Raw genomic sequence first — 24,189 nt, 5'->3', positions numbered from 1 at the left:
ATAGCTGGATTGGATCTTTGAGGATTGAAGCTATCCTCTCACTGTTCTATAGCTTTTCCACCTCTCATGCAGGAGCTAGCCAATATGTGAATTCCCTGGGGTTTGATGTGTCTCAGAGGGAAGCAGCATGAAGCAGATTTCAGCATGTTGCTGAGCTCTCTGTTTTAGGTGGGTTGTGCAGTGCTGGCATGATTCACCCTGGAGTTTGTCTCAGGCAACCTTTTGGTTCCTCTCTTGGATCCTGCATATTTCATGGTTGATTTAGCTGAGTTCACAGAGCTTTCTGTAAACCGTGGAGTTCTAGGGAGAAATTTATGGGTTTGAAAGAATAACCAGCTTCGTAGGGCAAATGGCACTGTCTCTGATTACTGTATGAAAGGAAGTTTTGGGTTTACCACTAATTGCAGATAAAAATTAATATTTGTGAAGGAGACACGTATGATTTATTTATAAGTGTTTTCTGTTTCCATAATGAAATTTCCTTTGGGTTTAAGTACAGTCATTTGGAGGAAAAAGCAGAGGTCTGTGGCTCATTAGTTTCTGGTGGTTGTCAGAAGCCATTAATCAATTGCCCCTTTTACCAACATAGGTCCTAATTCAGCAAAGCATTTAGGCACAGGCTTAACTATAAGCATGTGTTTCAGAGCACTTTGCTAAATCAGGGCTTTAATGTGATTCAAGCTTGCTGCATTTTTTCCAAGTACAAGTTTACCCCAAAATGACAGGAGTCTCTAATACATCAGCTAAAGTGTTGTGTACCTTCCTTACCTGTCTTTCTACATAGCCATATGCAAGGGGGGGAAAAATGGATCAGTTTTCCCCTCATCTTTTTCAAATCTTACCTCAAAAGGAGGCTGCTGTCCTGAGTAGTAGTGCATGTGAAGTAGCAGCAAGCCAGGAGCAAGAGGAGTGAATTTGGGGAAAGAAGATTGTTTTGTTCTCTCCCATCTCTGTTTTTGCTGAAGACTGCTTGGTTGTGAGGAGGAAAGAGGAAGGCAGCAGATCCATGTTTTGATACAGCCAGATGAATCCTGGCTTGCAGGATCTAATAAATCTAGGTGTAGAGTATGCCTGCATCTGAATCTACAGAGGGGACAAATTCAAGTTCCCCTCACTCTATAATTCTCCAAACTGCTTCTACTCCTTGTGTAAAAATTAGTGTGACTTTCAGGAGTGACTAAAGGTCAAGAATGAGGATTGTGTGCTGAGTCCAAGTCTTGTCCTCTTACACCTGGAGAAAGATGCAGCCCAACCACAGCTGTCCTGCAGAGAAATTCCCTGGAAGGAGCAGCACTTCAAGTGCTGCTGTAATAATGGCAGCATGACTGCCCCCTCCCACCATGTCCACCCTTCCCATTTTTTATTCCAGTAAGAGGATCAAAGGGACCTGTTTTTTTTTCTTTCCCTTTTTTTAGTATATGATTCATAATTTAGTAGAGATGATTGAGATTGAAATTACAGCAGTTACTAGACCAATACAATTTTTTATGGTTCAGCAGGAAGTTGCATGTTTTGAAAGTAAAGGTAACCAGCCTTATAATTCCTTCAGGAGTTGTTTGGCATAGAAGAGAGTGTAGCTTTTGGACAATATTTTCCCAATCTGTGAAAGCCAAAGTGACATCCATGTGTCATATACAGTCCTGATTAGTTTCAGACTTTGCAGTAAGAATGCTGCCTGTTGAATCAGCAGAAGCATTCTTTGAAAAATACAGGTTTCCTGTGGATTTTCTCCTCTCAAATGTTGCTGTCATTCCAACTGGTTTTGCTTGTGAAACCTGACGTCATCTCAGCCTGAGGTTGTATATGGGAAGGAAAATTACTTCATTGCTTCATGTTTCCATTTTCTTCCATTTCTGCATTTGACAGCAGCAGGAGCACCTGATGGAATGGTGCACAGAAACCTTTGCTGTGTACATTGCAGAGATGGAAATGACAACTGAGCTTTGGCTTTCAGGCTGAAGCAAGGCCTGCACTGCTCCTAATGGACCTTGACTCTGCAGCATGCAGTCAGTAGATCAGTGTGGAAAATTTTGCGTGCTTCCTTTGACTTGCTATTGGTATTCTTTCTATCCCTGGGAGAAGAAACCAAAACACTTTCTATTTTCTGTATTAATAGTTTTATACCACACTTAGGGGGAGCTTAAGCATTGTTTATGTTGAAAAGCATTCCAAGGCCTCAAGGACTTAAAATCTGATCAGATGAGAATCAAAGGGCAGCAGGGGAAGAAGCAGCATTGAGGTAACCCTCTGTCCCCATTCTCACCCCAAAACCATGTGACAGAGTTAGGCAGAGAAGTCTCATCTTGAGTCCTAGGTCACAGCTTTCTCCTGCTGCTAAAAGGATGTTTTTAATAGGCTTTGATTGATAGCTGTGGCATTCTTTATTTCTGGAACCCTGACAAAAATTGTCACCCTCACCAGTTGTGGAATCTTTTCGATAAAGGTTTTTTTGCTACTCTAGAATGAGTTACCAAGACAGGCAAAAGCATAGGCTTTCGGTGGTATGGTTTTTAAAAATTATTTTTAACTTTGGAGCATGCCCCTTTGAATGATTTTGGTTTCAGAAACTTAAATCAACACTTATGGAAGTTTTAAGATAGCTCTCTTTTTTTCTTCTTGCTTTGATAATGCAGTTACTTAAATTCCCTCATTGTCTTGTGTTTTTTTAATGTGCAAGAAGTTTAGGGGCTTCACATCTCTTACCTCTGTGACTTGCTAAGCATTGGGTATTTGAGAATTGCAGCTTGATCAGGAGCAAAAACTGTGGGCTCTGTGCAAAACTGGCCTTACAGATGCTGAGCAAATGTAGGTGGTCTTGGAAAGCGTGAATCTTGGCCATCCATAGACACTTGACAACAGCAGAGATTAGATCTTGAAGAATTAAGTAAAATAAAATGCCTGTGGTTTTATTCCAGTCTATGTAGTTTAACAAAGGAAAAGGATGGTCAGACAAGAAAGGGAGAAATGGTGGGATATGTGTGATTAATACAGTTTTAACTTTGCTGTCTGTGATGACACTATGCAGTGATGAAGTGGATGTATTCTGTGATTTATTTTCTTCTACTTTAAAGTAGTGGAGCTCTAAAAATGACTAATGAACCTCCTTTCAAGGTTCATATCCATGACCTAATTCATGTGTGCAGGAATCTTGTCCTCCTCTTAACTGCTGCATAAAGTTGAGGGTTGCTCATCTACAGAGCATTAGAGGCCAAAGCAGAGACCCTGGACAAGTTCCAGCACTAATAGCTGCATTCCAGTGGAAACAGGAATCAGATGTACAGTGCACATCACAGGCTAATTGGCAGATGCTATTTACCATATGTTAATTGCAAGTTGTATTAGAAGCTATGATGTTGATTGAGGCAGCAATTAGAGCAGTTCCTTGTAAGATGCTGAGTTTTTAAAGATAATTGTTCCAGTAGATGCATTTTTATCAATTTACCATTGAAACTTATTCTTTTGAGCAAAACCTTTTTAATGTCAATTTTCCCTAACCTTAGAGCAAAACCTTATTAATGTGCATTTTTCTACAGAAAAATTCCTACCTGAGGAAGTGCCCTGCTGTACTTTATTTAGACTATGGAGGATAGTATGTATGTGTGTATGCATACTATTTTTGTGCTACATCTGTTCCAAGATAGATCATATGTGTATATAAAAGTCTATTTGATCTTTGGATCCAAATAGGGATTTTTCTCTGGAGTTATTGGAGGTGAATATGATAATTCATGGAGCACCAATACCCCCAGTGGGGATGCTGCTATATAAATGAAATTCAGCTTATGTCTTGTGGACAAATTATAGTCTGGAAGCTGGAAATCAGTTTTTGGGTTGTGCAAAGCTTGTGAAAAGCCTCATGTTGCATTGTCTGTGTGGTGTTTGGTATTTCATAGTAGAGGAAAGAGCAGGGGCAAACTGTTGCAAGAACAAGATCCAGAAGGTGTTCTCACCCTTCAGACCAGCTGGACAGGCATAATCCTGCAGTTCCACTCTGGTACAGAGTGATCCCAGGATTTTTGCTGCACAGCCATGGTAGTTTGTACTGTTAAACCTGAGCAATTCTCCAGCTGAATCTCACTGCTCACTTTCTTGAAATTACTTCTGTTCTGGTAACTGAGCTGGCTTCCTTCACATGGGACATCTAAAGACATCCCAAAGGAATCAGAGCTAGTTATTTGATTGCCCTGATGATCCTGGAGTGAAGGTGGGAGAAATTGCAGAACCAGAAATCCACCATGGATCCTGTAGCCTGTAGTCTTCAAAAATGAACTGAAACCTGCCTTGGCTACAAGAGGGCTTGTCCTGTGTCACCACACCTCCCTCATGCCATGGTACTTAGATTTCCCTCTGCAGTTAAGTTTGAGAAAAGCTGATTTTCTGGCGTTGTTCTACAGCCAAAATAGTCACCCAGCACCATGTCATTATAGCAAGATTTAAAGTTGTACAGGCAAGCGTGAGGAAAAAAGCTCATTTTTCTCTTCTTGAAAAAAGTACTTCACATAATCCATGAACAGTGTGGATGGCTTTGAGAGAACAGTTTATATCCATTCTCTCAAAGTGGAAGGGACTCCAAGCAAAGAAAATCACCATGTTGAAGGAGAGGCTGCTTTGATTTATGTCATCTTCAAAGTGTTTGGACTTCCAGTCACACTCCAAGCTCTCAAACTGAAATAACTCTATCTGCCCAGGGATTTGTCAGGGCTCAGCTGCATCTGTTCAGCATTGTACTTCTCATTGAAGTACTGCAACTTTTTCTTCCTAGGAAGAAGCTGTTTGTGTATTAGCCAAAGGCTGCAGTTGTAAAGCCGGGATTGAGCTGGTGTGAGGTTTTTGGTTTAGGGCTTTTGCTTATTTTCTTCCCCGCCCCCTTCTGTGTTCTAAAGTTTACATTGATAGTGTGCTCCAGTATTGTTTGGCTGTGGACATGTCACCAAGGTGACATGGTACCAAAGAGGGCAAACTAGCCCACCACTGCTTTGTACAACCAGGCAGCCGTTGTATTGAGGCTGGTATTTAAAAATGGAGACAATCTGTCACATAAGCAGAAATTTATTATAGGCAACTTTCTCATGAATGTTTGTCTGAAATTATATTAGATCTGGCTTGAAGGTGGAAGAATGGCAAACTCTTTGGGGGCTGAGAAATCCCTGTGTCTGCATTAATTCCATGGAGATTTTCATGTGTGATCTTCAGAGGTGTTTGGTCAAGCACAGGAGATCCTGTGGCAGTTCTAGAGGGACACCAAAGATATTCCTGCTCTTTTGTAGGCTTAGAACAAGACAATACTTGGGACTTGTCTGAACCTCCTTCTGTTTTCTATATCCTCCTCTTCCCTCCGTTATTTTAAATGATTTAGATGTCATTTATGGTTGTATAAAGAGGCCCTTCAATCTGTGTAAAATGTGTGCTTTGGTTCTGGCTCAAGCAAGGAAGCTAGCACTCATGGATTTGCTGTTTCTGGAGAAGGCAGCTGTTTATCATCTTCTGCCACATTTGTCACTGCCCTCTCTCCCTTTTCAGAGCATACCACTGAAAGAATTTGACAGATACCAGTTTTGTGTTTCTAGGAAATGAATAATTTGTTCTTTTCAGAAAAAGTGGTTATTATTTAAAAATTTTTCCCCCTGTAAAGAAAACCAAATAATAATACTAAAAATGTTTCACTGTTTGACACACTGGGAGGCCCCCATGTAAGCTCCTCATTCACAGAACATATCTGTGGCTGTACATGTTATTTTCTTTTTTTATAATGAGCCTTTTGTAAAATGAGAACAGAAATCACTTCTTCCTTCACAGTTTTGTTCTGAGAGTGAAAACTTTGAATCACTCATTATTGCAGTGGAAATCCTATGCATACCAAAGAAACGAAAACTGCAATGTTGGTTGAGTGTTGACTAAAAGTGAGGAGAAAATATATTTGTGCTTGTGTATTGCAAGGAATCTCTATAGAGATTTAGCCAGGTGAAGAGATAATAAAGTATTACCTGAACCCTTCTCTGTGTGGAGTTTCAGCTGTGTTTTCCTCATGCTGGAATGCAGCTCTTTTCATTTCCCACAAACATGCACAGAGCAAAGCCATGAGTGGGATCAGGGATTTGCTACTAGAAGGATCACTAAAACTACTGTCCATTTCTGACACCCTGGGAGGAAAATTCAGAGTATTCAGACATTAATTGGAAGTCTCCCTGTGCCTAAGTGGGCTGCCAGAGCTGCCATTCCAGGCATTTCACTGCAGCCCTGAGCTCGATGGGAAAGAGCCAAGGAGCACTGACTTGAGGAATGATGGAGGCCAGTCCAAATTCCACTGAAGGATTCCCTAGATGATAATTTTTTTCAGAAGGGTTTCTGATCTCTGGTGGGTAGAAGTCAAAATTAGAAAAATATCCGAGATGATGAATGGCTCAGAGGAGAACAATCTAATTGTTCTGATGAAAGCTGTTTGGTGGATTAAACTCAGAGCTACAGCACCAGCCATTTAACTTCTCAAACCCCCATTCTTCTCTTTCCCCCCCCTCTTTTCTTTGATTATCTATTTTTAATCTCCTGTTTCTGGACACACAGGTAAAATGAGCCCTGTTGCAAGAAGTATTTGTTATCATAAGGCTTTTTGTGCACTCCTCCTATCTGACACTTAACAGAGATTCCTTCTCTGCTGGTGTGTGGGCCTCTTTACTAGACACAAAATCATGCAGTGCAGAATATCTGTCTTTTTGGTGGCTGAAGAGGGGATGAGCACCACTTAGGATACTGTATATACTAAATATGTATTCTAAATATAAAAGAATAATGTCATAATGCCTTGAAGTGACACCATGAAGCTGGAGGTGCTTTAAGAGCTCTGGGCCCTGGTATAATGGACTTAACCAAGTGTATTGCTAAATCTGTCTAATTTCCTTTGTGCCAATCGTTCTGCCCATCTTTTTCACCTTCTTTGATGCCTGTGTATCATTGCTTCTCTTTGTTTTTAACATATTCTTTCCATTGCTTTAATTTTCCAGGTTTTCTTTCACCCTTGTGTTGTGTGTTCTGGGTGTGTCATTATCTGAAGCACAGTGCAGATTTTATTCCTCCTGTCAGCTTTTTTTTTTCCACTGATCTACAGGTGGAAATGTTATTTTAAGTATTCATAAAGGAGATTTAGGCTGTGATAGGTAGTGAGGCCTAATAAATTTAAAAGCATTGGGGTCTGCAGAGACCAGAGTTCCTCTCTGTGACTTACACCAACAGAAATGAACCTAAACTGGTGGTACCTTCATGTCATTGCCACAATGTGACGGTTCTGGTGGAGTTCTCTGCCATTCCAGATAAAATTATCCTGCTCTCAGCTGGGAGAAAGGTTAACTTGGCTCCCACAGTGTGGATGATACAGGCAGCATTTCTGCTTAATTCACAGATTTGCAACAGGGCTGGGAAAGGAAGATGGAGAGTGTTCAAATAGCAATGTGCTTTGAACTGTGGTTTTGTGTATTGCAGAATGGGAGAAATTATTGGAGTGGGTGGCTATTGTTTAGTTTTGTATATTTCGACAACTTAGAGATCAAGGAAATCTTCATTTGCCTGACAAGAGGATTATTTTTAAAATAAGAAATACATAAAATGTAAGTATCAGTCTTCCTGAATTCCACTTGGTGAATGAGTTATGATGTCCATATGATACTTTTGCTGTTTATCAATCTAATGTGACCCTTGTAGAAGGGTTGCTTTGGACAAATGGCACCAAGACATAAAATTAATAAACTCTCTGTGAGTGTTGCTAACAATGAGAGCTGGCAGTAGACAACATCAATTAGTTTCCCATGAGAAAGAAAGAAATATCAAAGAGCTGTAAATAGCATTCCATTTTCTGTTTGCCAGATGAAGATGGGACATGTTGATGGTTTTGAATGTTTTGCCCATTTTGGCACATGCTTGCATTTTCAGTGGCTTTAGCTGCTTGGTCTGAGATGCAAAAGACAAAGTAGTGCTGTTATAAGGTGAGAGAAGCCTCCAAGCATTTTAAAACAGCAAAATCACTGTTATTCTTGCTGCTGTGACTGTTCTTCTGAATAAAAAGTCTGATGGCATTTCTTAGTTTTTTACAACTCCTTCCCTCTAGACAGGATATTCTATCTTCCCCTTGCACTTTTCAGGTTTGTTTTGGTTCCCCTGTCCTACTTAGAATTCCTCATTTTACCCTCCCTCCCATTTGAAAGGGAATGGAAGGAACCTCCCAAAGCTTTTGCTTGAGTTTGGTTTTAGGCTGAGCTGTTGCAGATCTTGAAGAAAAGCAAAAACACTGCGAGAATGATAATAGAATCCTTCTCAGTAGGAAGAATTAGGAAATTTCTAATCTGGTAGTCAGAGTCACCCTACCTGGAAAAGAAAGTTTAGCTGAGAAGCCTCTCTGACTTGTCCATGTTCAGGTAACCCTTAGACTGGCAGCAAGTGACCCTCTGAAAGATAAAACCATCCCTCCAATCATGTTTAATTCAGCTAAAATCTATTCTTGCAGGGAAAGTGGTGTAAAACCCAAGGAGGCTGAAGCTTAGCATGGGTAGGGACTGTCAGTGCCAAGTTATTTGTCTCACTGAGTTTCTCTTATTTTCTAACCCAATTTTGTGTTGCCACATAACAGTTAATGTTCATGGAATGTTTCATTGTCATGCTTTGATGCTTGGATACCCAGAATTCATTCTGTTGTGTACTGCTGGTCACTAAACTGTTGAGTTATTTATATTTTGTTGGGATGAGGAATAACATTTCATTTCCAAAGGCCTTGTCTTTTTCCTTTTTTCTTTTATAGTTTGGGCACCAATGACTTGAACTCTGACTAGCTGCAGTAACATTTATTTGTGAGCCAATGTCCTTGAGACAAAACAAACACATTGCTTTGCCTAATGTGGTTATGTTTCTTATTCCAAAAAATATGCAAAGCATAAAGAAAAGGTTTTGCAACCTCGGATCCTCTTTCTCCTGTGTTTGCTGTTGCATGGCAAATAATATGCATTACGGTATTTAGTTAGCTAAGATTTTGCTCTGTGGTCAGCCACAAATTTTCTCTGGAGTCAATGGAAGATTCAAATACTGGAGGAATCTGGATGTGAGTCAGCACATACTGACCAGAGCTGGGTGAAAAATTATTTGTCTTTTAATTTTCATGAATTCAAAATCTTTCTCAAAGTTCATTGGAGAGTGTAGAAGGAGAGTGTTAAATAAAAAGCAGGAAGAGACACACTTCCAGTCTCATCTCTTTTCAGATCTTGCAAGTATAAAGGTTGAAATGTCCCTCTGTGCAGCTGGGGGTGAATATTGAGTCTTTCTCTTGTGAAAATGTGAGTGCATTTGCCATCCTGTACTCTGCTGCTACTGGTCATGACTCTCTTTATAGTTGCTGTGCACTGAATAAATTATTAAATAATTTTTTTCCCTTTTTTTTTTAATGTAAGCTGGAGTGATTACAGATAGTCCAGACAGGGAACAATCCCACACCTGAACACCCTTTAGGTGGATGATGTGATGGTACTTCCCTGACATGCAGGATGTACATGCAGTTATTTTTACTTCACCTTAATTCTCTTTTCTCGCCCTTTAGCTTAGTGCCTAATTATTAGATAGATCTTTATTTGATTCAACTAGAACTGATATATTTGCTCAGCTGAAGATGGATATTTCTACAGAAAACATCCATTTCATTGATCTGGTTTGGGGAGGTTTGCCCCCTCAACTCCTATGTGTTTTATCAGAACAATTGAAACTGCCTCTGCATATGTATTTCATATGAGTAATGGCCTAAAACATCTTAAATACAATGTGTAACTAGCAAAGCAGATGGTGAATGGGAAAAGAGGAGTTGGTTATGCCTGATAAAATTCTGAAATGTGATGTGGAAATTGTGTAGAGAAGAGCTTAGTCGCAGGAACCTTCTCTGAGGTCAGGCATAATAAAAGCACGCAAGAAATGTCAAAGATGAATGAAAAGCTGTGGGTAAAGAGGCTAATGAGGTAGTCAGCCTTTAAAAATAGTTAACCTTTGAGTCCTTGGAATGTGTGAAAATCCTCAACTGAGTCTTTGGATGCTTTGGTTTTTCTCTGCTAAGTGACTCCACACTCCTCTTTGTGAAGTGAGGACTGCAAAAAAAAAAAAAATCTTCACTGGTCTTGGACACAAACAAATTTCATAAAAACTGGGACAAACCCCTAACCAGATGTGAGAAAAAGCTGCTTTGGTGTCAAAGAGAAGCAAGGCTCAACTTGGAAGGATGAACATGGCTCTGCTGAAACCTCCATCAGAAGGGCTGTCCAAACAGAGTTTTTACCCTTCACACATGTGCACTTTAGTCATGCATACTTGTACAGCTAGCATGGACCTCAGCAGCAGAAGACAAAATAATTAACAAAATTAAATTGTGATCTGAATGTTTTTAATCAAAAGGCATTGGTGTGAGAGGAAGAGAATGCCTTAAAAATAGGTGGTTCTGTGTGGTGCTGCAGATTCTAAACTAAACTTTATGACCATGTTCTTTTTTTGCAAAATCTATAAATACTTTTTTGGAGGGGGAAGGAGAGGGGAGGGAGGTTAGGAGGGAAATGAGAATGAAGTAAAACAAAATTCCTTTTTTTTTTTTTAATGGAATGCTAACCAATCCCTTGGCAACAAAGGCTATGTTTATTTTTAATTAAAAAATAACATAGCTGGGTTGACTTCAGTTTTCCCAGCTGCTATTCTTCCATCACAACAGCTCTCTGGCCTCTTTTCCCTTGCTGATTTCTTTCATCATTTGCACTTAGCTTGTATGTGTTACATGGATTTTATGTAATATTTCCTACCACTGCAAGCAAGACTAACAGTCTAAACAAGTAGCTGGGCCTCAGTCATCTTGATTCTCATCTGCAGTACCTGAGCATGCCCTTCCTCTTGGAAAGATGTGACCAGGTTAACTTTTTTCCATGTGCACATTCCTTGTTGTTTATATGAGGAGAGATTCAAAACTGCATTTTGAAGTTATGACTTGTAGTTCATTAAAGGAAATGGAGTGGGTTTGGCAAAGCTCAAGCATCACTGAGCACACAGATAATGTTTGAAGGCTGACAGGCAGCCTTGGTGGTTTTCCTCCAGATGATGAATTGCAAACTGCCAGGTCTTGTGTTTGCACAAGGAGTGAACAGGTAGAAAGTAGACAATGCTTGCCATGCCTTCTCCTGCAGCTTCATTTCCTCCATCCATGGGGCAGGACAGGATGAAGTCAGGGTGATGATCCATTTTCCCGCATGTGGTGACAAAGCTGGTTCCTGATGGTGCCCATCTATAATTAGTCTGCTCTCCTGGGCAGACCAAAATTTCAGTATTTGTGTAGCCATCTAGAGGCTCTTGAATATTTGGGTATATCTGCTTCTTTCTGCAGGCATTTTTAATTAAATTACAATTGAGATAGTAATGCTGCAGCCTTAAAGAGTTGGTATAGCAAGAATGTGAACAGGAGCGAGCAAATAAACTGGAGGACAGTAGAGCAGAGAAAAAAATGGGGCAAAGCTATCACGCTGTGATGTAAATAAGATGCATAAAAACTTCTGGGATAGAGTAAGTGGATCTGAACACAAAGGGTTGTGTACCAGTTATATTAAACACTGGCAGCAGTGGGAGCTGAAAGCATCAAAGCTCCAGCTGCTCCCAGAGAGTGGCTGGAATAAAAGCAGTGGTTTGTTGGGTCACTGAAACAGCCTATGGAAGAAGATAGATGTATTAATCACCAACAATGTGACTACTGGGACATTCTTTTTTGCAAGCTTTCCATACCTAATAAAGCCACTTAAGAGTTTTTTGCTTTTTTTTTTTTTTTTTTTTTTTTTTTTTTTTTTTTTTTGCGTTATTCCTGTGTAAGTGGCAGCATTCTGGGGCACTGTGATGTTTTTCTTCTGTGGAAGTTTAGGTCTGTTCATCTTGCCTCAGTCAAAATGCAGAAATTTGAAATCTCAAATGCAGAGGAATGCTTATAATTTGAAGAAATTGTTATGCAAGAATTTTTAAGGTGCAAGAAGGGAGAGATTGGAGATTTCTGGGAACAACTCCCAAAACTGATAAGATCAGAGGTAGGAAATACCAGGACAATAACAATAAGGAGTAGGAGGAAGAGAATCTGGGCCAAGACATTGATGTAGCAAGAATGTGAACAGGAGTGAGCAAATAAGCTGGAGAACAGTAGAGTTGAGGGAAAGCAGGAGAAGAGCAGAGGAAAAAAATGGGGCAAAACCATCCAGATGTGATGCAAACAAGATGCACAAAAACTTCTGGCATGGAATAAGTGGATCTGAATTAGGTTGTCCTGTGAGGAAGGTGGTAGAGAAGGGATGTAGAAAGTGAAGAGGATAATTTTTTTCCTCCTTCTTTTCTTCCATTTCAAAGTTTCTGGAGGATGGTTCAGCAAACTGGTGTGTGCTTCCTGTGGGAACTGGAATGCTGTGTCCTTCCCTTGTTTTTGCAATGGAGCAGCATTGGCTCATTTCCAATTTCTTGTTTTGGAATGTAATGCATTGCCCCTTGTAAAGATGGTTTATTTGAGATAGTACTTAAAGATTTGACAATAATCAAATAAAACACAGTGCTTGTGGTCAACTTAATCATTTGTCCCAAGTCTTTATAGGTAATTAGAGAATTGAAATCTTTTGAGCTGAGTGATGCTGGCAAAATACTAGATTGTCTTAGCAGGAAGGAGGTGGGAATTTAGAAAGTAAAAGTTAGTCTGAACTAAAAGCTGAAATAAATCCAAAAGAAAAGAAAGTGGAACCAAATGTTTCTCTCCACAAAATTTGGGAACAATCATTCTTAGGGTTTGATTTTGACTCCTTTTAGATCCTTCCCCAAGGACCAACCTAGAAAATGGAAGCAAACCTTTTGCCTCATGGGAAGGGTGTTCTCCAGGGACTTTTGCTGTCCTATCTCCACAGAAAAACCCATGTGAAGGGAAGCCACAGAAGAGGTTCACATGAACCTTCCCTGCTGAGGGAATGGCTTCATTTGCACAAAGCTCTTTTCTAAACTCTTTTTATTTTTTATGGGAGCTGTGAGCTCCAGGATCCAGAAATAGAAACGTTTAGTGCTGGCACTAATCCTGTCAATCAAAATACTTCTCAGAAATGCCATTAATTAAACTTCCCTGAAAAGGATACAGCTCACAGAATTTTCCCTGCAGCCTCCTCTCTTCCATTCCACTAGTGTGTTTCCATTCAATAGCTGAAGATGACACAGAAGAGGAGAAAATCAGAGCTGTCACAAGAGATTCTTTTGTTGTTTCAAATTTTTTAGCTTTCTGACTCTGTTTCTTTTGAGCAGATTCTTTTATTTGAAATGTTGAATGATGCTAGCAGCTGTCAAAATATGCTCTAAAGCAGGCAGTTTCCATTTACTGTCTGTGGGAAGAGACTATTTTTGAATTATTATACTGTATTTGTTATGGATTATTAACAACTTGGATTAGAGCTCTGAGCTTTCTGGAACTCTCTTCTGAAAGGGACAGCGAATTTGCAAGGAATTTGGGACTTTTTATTAGCAGTAAAGAGTTCCCCTCAGAAGCACGTTCTGTAGCAGACAGGCCTGCATCCACTGCCAGTGATGTAGGGGAGCTCATGTTCAATTTACAGATTAAAAACAGGGATATCACCAGCTTTGGCTTTTAAAATTTGAAATGTTTTCTCTTGCAAACACAGAATTTGAGTGGGGAATGCTCCCCTTCAGCTGTCTCTGCCTCTGCGTGTCGCTGCTGTGTTGTCAGTGAGGTTTTTGTGAGGACAAATGGCTGCTCTGGAGCAGGCCTGGCCTGCTCCTGATGTCCCTGTGAGAGCAGCAGATCCTGCATGGAGCAGCTGAGGAGCACAGCCCTCTGTTTGTTCCTGTGGTCAGTAAGTGCTGAGCAAAGCAGGAAGAGACGAGGAGTCTGGTTTGCTGCTCATGTGGATGCCACTGCTGTGTGGTTAGCAAATGGTTTCTGCTTAGCAGCACAAATGTGGCCAAAGGAGGAAGCAAGTGCTATATTTGCATGGCCAAGGATGCTGTTCCAGCCCACATCTGTGCAGATGAGCACATACTTTGCTTATTTGTTAGCCTCTGCTCAGATGCACACATACTTTGCTTATTTGTTATTCTCTACTTTCAGGAATTACCAAGCGCAGATCTCACCATCAACTTTCACTCAGAGCTGTACCTAGCCTTCCTTTTGGGTGTGTTTAACCTCAGGAAGCACTTGGCTTTCTTTCCTGTTCCATGCCAGGATGTGCAGAATGAAACCCTGTTTGCAGGGCAGTCGTATCTGGAAGATGCTCACTTTTGTTGGGAGAAAATCATTGTGAATGTGAGAGGAGTTACTTTCCTCCACAATATTAATGTGCCCTGCTACTGTCAATGTACTAAAGTCAGTGTAAGGATAATTGGCATTTTAAGATGGTGGAGGGGAAATTTGTCATTTTCTGAAGCTTGGATGAGTTTCTCATGAAGAGGATCGTAGCAGTGTGGCAGAAGGGAAGGGGAAGATTTTTCTCCTTCACACAACTTTTCCCCCAGGAGGTGGCTGCACCCATCTGGGAGGTGGAGCACAGGTACAGCAAACTCTGTTCAGCAGAGCATGTAAATGTGTGTTTAGCCTGAAGCCAGTGGGATTTGACTATGGTTTTTAAATGTAACTCAATCACATTGCTGCATGAGGTGTTTTTATTTACTTTGAACTGCTGTTTTGTACTGATAAGCTGTGTGCAAGTATCTGGGTGAGCAGCTCACAGGTGTGAACACTCCTTCCCTTTCCAGGTCAAATTCCTTGGGCACCTTTTTTTGGGTATCCTAGTGATGGATGAGTTTGAGGCTTCTTGTCTGCTGCTGGCAACACTCATTTGCCAAATCCTGTATTGAAAACTCATCTTCTTGCACACAGCATGTCCAAGGAAAAGTTTTAATTGCTCCCTCTGTAATGCCTTCCCACATAAATAAATTACATGACAACATAAAAATCAGAAGGAGAAAAGTAGTTCTGGAAGAAGTGGGTATTAAAAGAAATATTTCACCTTGATTATTTTTTTAGAAAAGGTGGTTTCCTGCTGTCATTCTCATGATTCGCAAGAAAAGAAATAGTTTGCACAACAGCCAATATTGAAATCTATGGATAAAAATTCCTAGCTGTAACTGGGGTGAGATTCAAGCTTAACTCTATGGCTGTCACACACCGTGACTCTGTCACCATGGGAGTAGGGACAGATGACAATAAAAACAACCAAACCAGAGTCTTCCTAAAGGTACCAGTAAAAGGACAGAAATTGAAATTAAAGAAAATCCATTTAGATTTAGGGAAGAACTTTATTTCTATGAGAGATCAACACTGGAACAGATTTCCAAGAGAGGCTATGGTGTCTCCATCCTTGGAAATACTCAAACCCCAGCTGGACCTGGTGCTGGGGCAGCCTGCTTGGAGCAGGGGATTGGGCTAGGTGATCTCCAGAGGTGTCATCTAACCTGCACTGTTCTGTGATTCTGTGAAATATTTGATTTTACAGACTAGAGGATGAGTCCTCTTATCTAACAAGTTGCTAACTCAGAGTGCAGTAGGTAGACTGGGTTACCTCCTTTGTCACAAAGAACACTCAAGTGCACTTTTCAACTACTCTTTATGTTTCCACTCTTTCCTACTGATGTAATTTCATTTTCCTAAGTGGTTACACATGAAAGTGGGACTGAAACCCAGGTGTGCTATTTCCAAGGTAGCTTTTTAACCACCTTGCTGTCAGGTTTGGGATTGCTCCATTGTATGGGGTGCAATGCTGAATACTTTGTGTGCATACCAGAGCTAACTGTGCTCTAGGTGAGTGAGGAGTCTGTCACAGGATTTTTTTCAGTGTTGGCAGCTGCTGAACCTAATGGAAAAAGGCTGTCATGGAGATCAGTAAATATATGGATTCCACCTTTGACTCAGGCCTTCTGGAAGTCACAAGCTGCTGTAGGGTATTTGTGGGAAGCACCATTATATACTTTCCCTGTCCCTGTGTTCTACTCTAAGCATCTGATATTGATCACTGCTGGGATCTCTTGGATAAAATGGAATACCTGCAACACAGAGTTTGATAACAGGGCCCCATAACTTTATTTCCATTCAAAACTACCAGGTGTAATGGAACCAGGCTCATTAACAGAGCAGAGTGCAGTGAAACCATGCTTTTCTTTATTTTTAATAGCCCTTCCCAACCCACATTTAAATGTCACAGGTCAACTGCTGAATGACCTTGAATGGGATTTGTTTTCTCCAGTTTTTATAATCAAGAGAGCAGCAACTCCTGAACTTAAGCCACAAAGTACTTCTGATGAAGCATTTTTAAGAACTTCCGATAAAAGCACTTCAGTTACTGAAATTGTGTTTAATGGTTCTGTCCTGTGTTATCTGGGAATCTATGATTCCCAGAATTCCCACTGGGAAAAACAGTGCCCATGTTGCAGGAAATTGAGCGTTGAATGTGCAGTGCTGGGTGGGTGCCAAGGCCTGGGGTGCTTTTAATGCCTTTGCACAAATGAGAGCAGAACACGAACCCAAAGTTTATGGTCAGGGTAATTCGAAGGACTGAGGAATCAGGGAAAATGGTGCCAATTTTACCACTGAAGATTACAGCCCAAAGTGTGTCCAAACCTGAGGGATGTTTGTTGGATTGGAGGGGTTGGATTTGTGGAGTCTGTTTTTTGACCTGGGCCTGAACTTCCTTCACGCTTAAGTTGTATGGAAATTACCTGTTTGTTAAATTGTTCATAACCCTTCATAGTCAGCTTACAATGGAATTGTGGTGGGAGAGAAACTCTTTTGGAAGGCAAGCACTGTGAGAGAATATTTCAGTCATTTTATTGATATCACAAGTTATGTTGAACTTGATTCAGAAAAGTGTTGATTTAGAACAGAACAAATACAAGGAGAGCAGCAGAAGAGGTCTTCATGATTGTGGGAAATAAAATGGAAATATTTTTGGGGGTTGTCTCCATTTTAGAGAACTTGAAGAGGTTGAAAGAGAACAAATGGTCTGAAGCAGAAAAGGGTTTTTGGACCCAGGAACCTCCAAAAAGCATGATCTGAATGTCTTGAAGTTATTCCTGCTGAGAGTCAAATGGGGCACATTAAACCATAGAAATGAGCAAAGTAAGATTTTCAATTTAGTGGAAAAGTTGGAATTGATTCAGTGACCTGGAAGGGCTTTGTTATTCATGAGTTGAAGCTCAGGACTGATAGAGCCAGGTCTGCTCTTGCTGTCAGCAGGTGCAACCAGGGGGAGGGAGAAGAAGATTTAAAGTTCTTCTGGTTTGTTTCAACCTTGAAAATCAGGGTTGTTTTCTTACATTGCTCTTTTTTCTTAGGTGATATATGTACAGTTATGCTCAGCATAAAATTGGGGTTGAGATCTCTTGAATCTAGTACTAAAACTCCTAATACATTGAATTAAATTCCTGCCTTTGACCACCCCAGTATTTGCAATAATGTGAATTAGTGACAGGTGTCTTAAAACCTAGAGACCAGACTGTAAAATTGTTGTTGAAATTACAGAGCAGCCATTTATATTGAGTCCTCAAAAGTCTGAGTTTCCAGTGAATAACCAGAAATGAATGCAAGTACCAACCCCATGCTATTATCTTAAAATGACTGAAAATAGGTTGATTTTTAAATAATCCATTTCCTCTGTTGGCAGCAGATGTTCAACATGAAGGTCTTTGGTTCTAAAGAGAACAGACCACAAGAGGCTCTCTGAAGAAAGCTTGCAGTTTTCATTCTTACTCTGGTGTGTCTGTACACTACCAAAGAAGTAGCTGAATGTAGAGGAGAAAATACCCCGCTTCACTGAATCTTGTTCTTTCTGCATTTTCTGGTGTCCATTGTGGGTTTCTACCAGGTCACCCAGAAATATTTCAGGGTGGGAAACTTACTCCAATGCATGATAACCCTTTTAGGGAGCCACCTGATATTCTCAGACAGCTCCTCACACTCCAAGAAGTTTTGTGTCATTGGCTCATTTAGAGTTGATGCTGCTTGTAGAATATCTCAGGGTTTCTTTTTTTCCCTCCTGTACCTTTCCTTCTGCAAAATGAGTTCAGTTTGCTTGTAGAAATTCATTGCTATGAACTCTTTCCCCCATTTGTAGTACTGACTTTTAAGTTTGATTAAACTGAATAGTTTTGCATCATCTACAGGCTGTCAGCTTACTGTTTATTTGCTTTTGCAGAGTGCTTTTTGTAACATTTTTATACTGCATGGAATATCCTAAATCCTTAAGGGGGTGGGCTGGAAACCTGTCTGTGCTGTGAAAATTCACTGCTGGTCAGACAGTATGTTTCATCTTGTTTTAACAACAAGAATCTGTATAAACTTCACTTTTTAAAGATGTTTTAGTGACTGATTTGGTTAAGAGGTATTGGGAAATCAAAATCTCCTTTGTCAAATTCTAATTTCTAGAGGTTTTGACAGTGGGTTTTATTCGTGTCTTAAAACTTTTAAACTTTTTATTCCCTACTTAAGAAAACCCCAATTTTCTAGGAGTGTCATTAAAGCAGACTTTACCAAAGAAAAATGAAGAATGCAGAGTAATTATACCTGTGCTAAATAAGGTTCCTTTTTTTCTGTTTTTGTATAGAGTCCACCCCATTTTTCTGGAGTTGTCGTTTTGATTCATCAAGCAGCTGGTTTGTTACTGAAAAGCTCAGAATATTTCCTCTGATTGCCTTCCTGTGAGTATGATCAAAGAAGTTACCTCAGACTTCCGTTCTTGTGGTATTCAGAAGCTGGGGGGTTTATTTGAGGTTTTTTTTTTTTTCTTGTGTGTTTTCTTATTTCTTTGGAAGCTGATCCAAATTCCTGTGAAAATCAGTGGAGAACCCTGCAGCAGACCCCTGGCTCCTGTCCCTCTGGTGTCACTGACACCAGTGATTACTTTGTTCAGAATTGATAATTAATTTAAAGCATTTCATGTGGAATTTTACCTTCAACTCAAAAATCATTGCGTTTTACAGTAATCATTTTGTCAGTGTATGGCCATTCTTTTAAAAGCTCTGTTTCTCCACAGGATTTTAGCAGTTTTTCTTGCAGTGGGAGTCTTAAATCATATTTATTTGTGTTATGATGATATGCTGGAGTGCTGCTATCCCGTTGTGTCTTCTTTTTGGTGCAAGCAGTCTCTGAGAAGTGTGTGAGAGACCAAGTAACTGTGTTTACTGACCATTTACAACATGGAACACTTAGACATTTTTTTTTTACAAACATTGTTCTTTCGCTGCCAGAACAAGTGAGGGCTCACAAACCATTTAAAGGAAGTGTTTATAATGTGTGCAAACTTTAGCCCCTCAATATACGGAAATTCCAGGCTGGAGACAAACTGTGGACTGGCTCTAAAGCTCAAGGCAGTGCCTGCGACAGCAGAATGATGGGTCAGAAATATTGCCCTAGCATTGAGTCAGCCCCCTTAAATACCATCATTTTAAGTCAGTTCAGGGTATAAGGAGCTGCTGGTCACTGTTAGGGGATCATTTCTGAGCCTGGGCCTCCTCTGCCCCTCTTTTTTTGGCAAGAGCAGTGTGGAGGAGGCACACACAGCAGAAGGCAGGACACTGCTTGCATTGCCTTCCCTCCCCATCAGCATTGCTGGGCCCGGGCCCATTTCAGCCGGTTTTGTCATCGTCCTTGGGGAAGCAAATTTAACTTTGTCTGCACTTCTGGGAAGGTTTGTGCAAGTGCTGAACGGGCTGATAATCGTTGCAGGCTGTTCTCTGCCCTGGGTGTTGCTCTGCAGTTCTGTGTTACTTTCGAGCCTTCAGTGGGGGAGTGTTTAAAACTGAAGCCAGATGCAATCTGGTATTTCCAGTTGCAGGAAATGCTGATGTTTCAAAATTAGGATTTCTTTTCGATTCAGAACCAGCCAAAATGTTGTGGAATTTCCCATGGAACACTTCTTCCCATGAGATGTCTAGCTTAAAGTTCCCACATGCTTCCACAAGTAGTGTGTTTATGAGGTATTTAAATTCCTTAAAAATATGAATCCTGGCAAAGGAGGCCGTACTGTCCAAAAGCAAGTGGGGTCATAAATGTGAGTCCTTTTCCCCTGTGCTGAGGATTGGATGTTCAAAGGGAGCAGTGACTGCCCTCCAGAGTGTTTCTGATACCTCAGCAGTTGGAGTTGTATCTGGAGACAGGGGTTGAAAGAAGACACTTCAGCCCCTCAAAACTGAGGCTGAGCTGGGGCTGGTTCCTTATTTTGGTTCATAAATTTTATCTGAAATTCCATCCTGCAGGGACTCAGTCATCTTCTGCAAGTTTAGGATGCAGGGTAAATGTCATCCCTCTCATGCTGAAGTCCCTCTGGTGTTTGCCCAGCACTTGTCAAGGTGACAAAAGAATTCTGTCACAAGAAAGTAAAGTAAAATCTGATAATATTTTCCATACTTAACCTCCACTTTCACATGGCAAAACTGGCTGAACAGGGGGATGGGTTTTAGGGGATGTGAATGAAAATACCATGGAATAGGCCATTATTTGTCTTTAAGAAAATCATTAAAGCAAATGTAAAGCAATGTGGACCAATACACTAATTTGGAAAGGAATAAACCAGCATTATCTCAGTACTAGAAATGAGACACATCTCTTTATCTGAATATAAAAGGCAGTAGCAGTTTAGTATTATCATGACAGTCCTTTTAAATCTTCTGCTAGTTTTTGATTACAGTCAAACCTGACTTTGGAAGGCAATGTGACATGCTTGTATGAATTACTTTCAAGAATAAGTGCTACCCTCAATTAAGATTCAGAGTCACTGGGTAAGGATGATTGGTTTTTTTTTCCCTTGGAAATGTTTGTTTTGTTGAAAGATGTTTGCCATTAGGAAACATTGTGTAAGAACGGGTTTGGTCATCTTTTCTCCTAAATAATCATTTAGGAGAAAAGCATTTCTGTAGAGTCTCTGAATATATTTTCTATGACTTTGTGAGGTAAAGTTAGATGGACAGAGGGTCTTTCTTCTCTCATCCATCCTCTCTGCTACTCAGAAAAGGAGGGGCAGAACTCAATCTGGCCCAAGTTTCCCTGTAACTTCTGGGACGTCAAGTGACCTCTGAGTACAACTGGGGCACTTTTTGGGCAAAGCTCTTTTGTGAGAGATGAGAGCCCTGGTGGGTTTTGTTTTGCTGAGGAGGTTTTACAGCTGGTTGAATGGCTGTAAACAAAGTCAGAGCATCATTTAGATATAGGAAGTTATTCTTCATTTAAGAGTGAACCCAAACCTGTTGTGACTCATCCCAAGTTTTGGACGAAGAACTTTTTTTTATTTTCTAGAAATTACAGCACCTAGGATTTGTAAAATGGACGCACTGGGTAGCTGAAGACCATGTCAGAACCTTGGCAGAACCTTCTGACACACCATGGCAGAACCTTGTCAGATAGAGGTTTAAGAACATCTGAAAAAAAAAATATTTAAAAAAAATCTGAACAAGAAGAAAGATCATATGTAAGGGCAGAATCACTCCTGTGCTTGGGGTGAAGGGAGTGGAGTCGGTTATTTGCATCTTCTCAGTGGGTGGGGAGAGCAGATCCAGCTCACTGGAGAGGAGGTGGCAGGAATGTGCTGCACTCTGGCTCTGCCCACATCAGGGAGCAGTGACAAGCAGAAGCTATGTCTTTGTCCTCTGTGCAATATTGCCCTTCTGAGTCAGGCAATGCAAGCACAGAGGGAAAGGTTGGGAGCTGGCGTTCTTCAGTCCTCATTGAGAGCTGCTCTCTCTCAGCTCCACCACAATGAGCTCTCCTGTCACCTAAAAACTGCATTTCTGTTGCTGCTGCTTTGATCTTCCCAGGGCCATTGTTGACTTGGTGTGTGTAACTTCACAGAGCACACCAATCTCCCTCTGATAAATGGGGCCAATTCTTCCGAACCCTGATTATAATTACACTGTGCAGCATTACACTGTGTAATTGTGCTTGCCCACAGTATGGTGAGGCTTCCAGATCATAATATGCCTTGGCCCAGTATTTCTATATAATGTGGAAGTGAGAAATGGCTGAAATTTTCAAGAGTATCTTGTCTCCAGCTCATGTTGTGCACTCAGGTGTTGTGCTGGGGTAGCCTCAGAAGCACACCACCATTGTTAGATGTTGGTATGAACTGAGGTTGAACTCCCAGTCTCTGGAAGTTCCCCATGCCTGTTTGCCAACAAGAGACTCATTTTTATTTTTTAATTTTTTTTTATTTTTTTGCAACTTTTTCTCACGTGAGCTCTGTGGGTTCAGAACTGTTGAGTCTTTGGCCTGACTCTCACTTGCACTTGAGTCCCTTTACACAGTTAAGCCATTGTGCTACAGGGGGTCTTAAAATGAAAGTAGATGACATTTAATAGCTTAAATGAGAAACAGGTCCCCTAAAAAAATAAGTGAAATTGGTCTTCCCTAAATTGTTGAGTGCTGACCTTGAAAAAACCCCTTACAGTCTCTGCAGGCAGACTGGAATCTGGAGAACAGATACCCCAAACTTCAAGAGATTACCTGAGGCAGGGTCTTTTCTGCTCTTCTTTTTAGGATAAAATTCTTTTCCATTACACTTGGTACCCACAAGTCTGTCTTAAAGCACTATTTGTTTGTCACTGAACTTCAGAACTGCTGGTATCGTATTCTCACCCTTCTCTAGGATTTTTTAACTTGCTAGATTTAATAATTTATATTTAATATGTATTTTGGTTATGTGAGCATGTTAAAGACTCTATTTGTATTTTGAATATTGGGAGGGCTATTTTTTAAGGTGGGAGGTAATGTTTAAATATGTTTTGAGAAGGGGGGAGGCAAGAAAAGCTGTCATCCATCAAATGGCATTAAGTCCAACTTTGAAAGTTTGATACAAACTAAATCTGACTGTTAGTGCAGATATGATACAAATTAGCTGTGACTTTATGATACCAGCTGTTCCTCTGACAGGGTAAAAGGGCACATAGCTAGAATAGCATCTTTTGTTGAAAGCAGTGTTTCCCTTTGTTAAATGTGGGAGCCTCAGGCAAAAAAAATTGTAGTCCGTACTTATGTGGCATGTGCAGCCTGCAACATGTTCATGGAGCTCAGGGGGCTTTTTACTGATGTTTTTCAAAGTCTGGGTTATCATAAATGTTCTATTTTTGCTGGTTTTATCACTGAGACACAAATCTGTCATGTTTTTCCCTCCTGTTAGAAGTGAGGATAATCTAAGTGCTGTTTTCCTTACACGTACCAAGAAAATCCTGGATGACAAAACATGAGCGAAGTCTACAAAACTCAACATAAAATTTAATTGATTTAGTAATTTATGTTAATTTTTCTCGCAATTTATTTTGTTATCAGAATTTTTAGGTCACTTTATTCCATAAAAATCTACATAGTCTCTAAAAAAGTAACAATGAGCACGAACTGAGATATCCCTGCTTTATCTCTGACCTTAACACCACACTGACCCTGGCTCACTCAGACAACAGAAATTTGGCTGTAGCATGTAAATAAACTGAAACAATGGGATTTATGAAGAAATGAAATTAATCTTACTTCTGCCACTGGACTGAGCCAGCAGTTTTTCAGAATTTATTACTACAGGTACCAGACATACTCCATTTGAATCAGTCAGGGAAGGGCAATATTAACAATGGAGTTATGTTATTAGTACACAAATGCTTAACCAGGAGTACTACAGGGAGTAACACTGGGGCTAGAACTGCCCAGAGAAGCAAAATTTAGGCTGAACATCTTTCACACTTTCTTAGCCACTGTGAGAGATGGTAGAGCAAACAAACCCACTTCCAACTGAAGATGCAGAAAATAAAAAAATACACGTATGTAGAACTGTAGCAGGCATGTGAGTGAAAGGGCAGAGTTAAGTGTGTTGAAAAATATTCACTTCTACTTGTAAACTTCTTGGAGTAAATTTTAAAGATAAATACATTTCAAAAGAAAAGTTGAGGGTGTAATAGCTGTTGAGTTTTCATGCATTGCTGGTGATAATATGAAGCATAAACCAGAAAATTCCAAGCACTGCTAAATAGCACTCAGCCATTTCTATTGCAAACATCCAATTTTACTGTCTAACATCTGTTTCTGAAATTATGTGAAGTATTTATTTAAAATGTCTTACCATGATAGTCTAAGTGACAAGAGAACATCTTGTTTTCATGAGTGTGTAGAGGGGTATGTCAACAAAGGTCCATACATGACATTTG

General features: G+C 40.3%; 1 protein-coding gene across 4 annotated transcripts in view; it reads left to right on the top strand.

Annotated features, from left to right (window-relative positions):
• Positions 1 to 24,189, top strand: part of CALD1 (caldesmon 1) — a 162,698-nt gene that overhangs the window by 45,247 nt on the left and 93,262 nt on the right. For all 4 annotated transcript variants that reach the window (XM_063153792.1, XM_063153789.1, XM_063153785.1 and 1 more), the window contains one exon: positions 18,612 to 18,705. The gene's annotated coding sequence lies outside the window, so the exon portion shown is untranslated. The remainder of the gene's footprint in view (positions 1 to 18,611; positions 18,706 to 24,189) is intronic.

Source organism: Melospiza melodia, chromosome 4, assembly GCF_035770615.1.
Source record: "Melospiza melodia melodia isolate bMelMel2 chromosome 4, bMelMel2.pri, whole genome shotgun sequence".
Classification (NCBI taxonomy): Eukaryota; Metazoa; Chordata; class Aves; order Passeriformes; family Passerellidae; genus Melospiza; species Melospiza melodia.
Note: the sequence above shows the minus strand (reverse complement) of the source record. Positions and strands in the feature narration are given on the sequence as shown.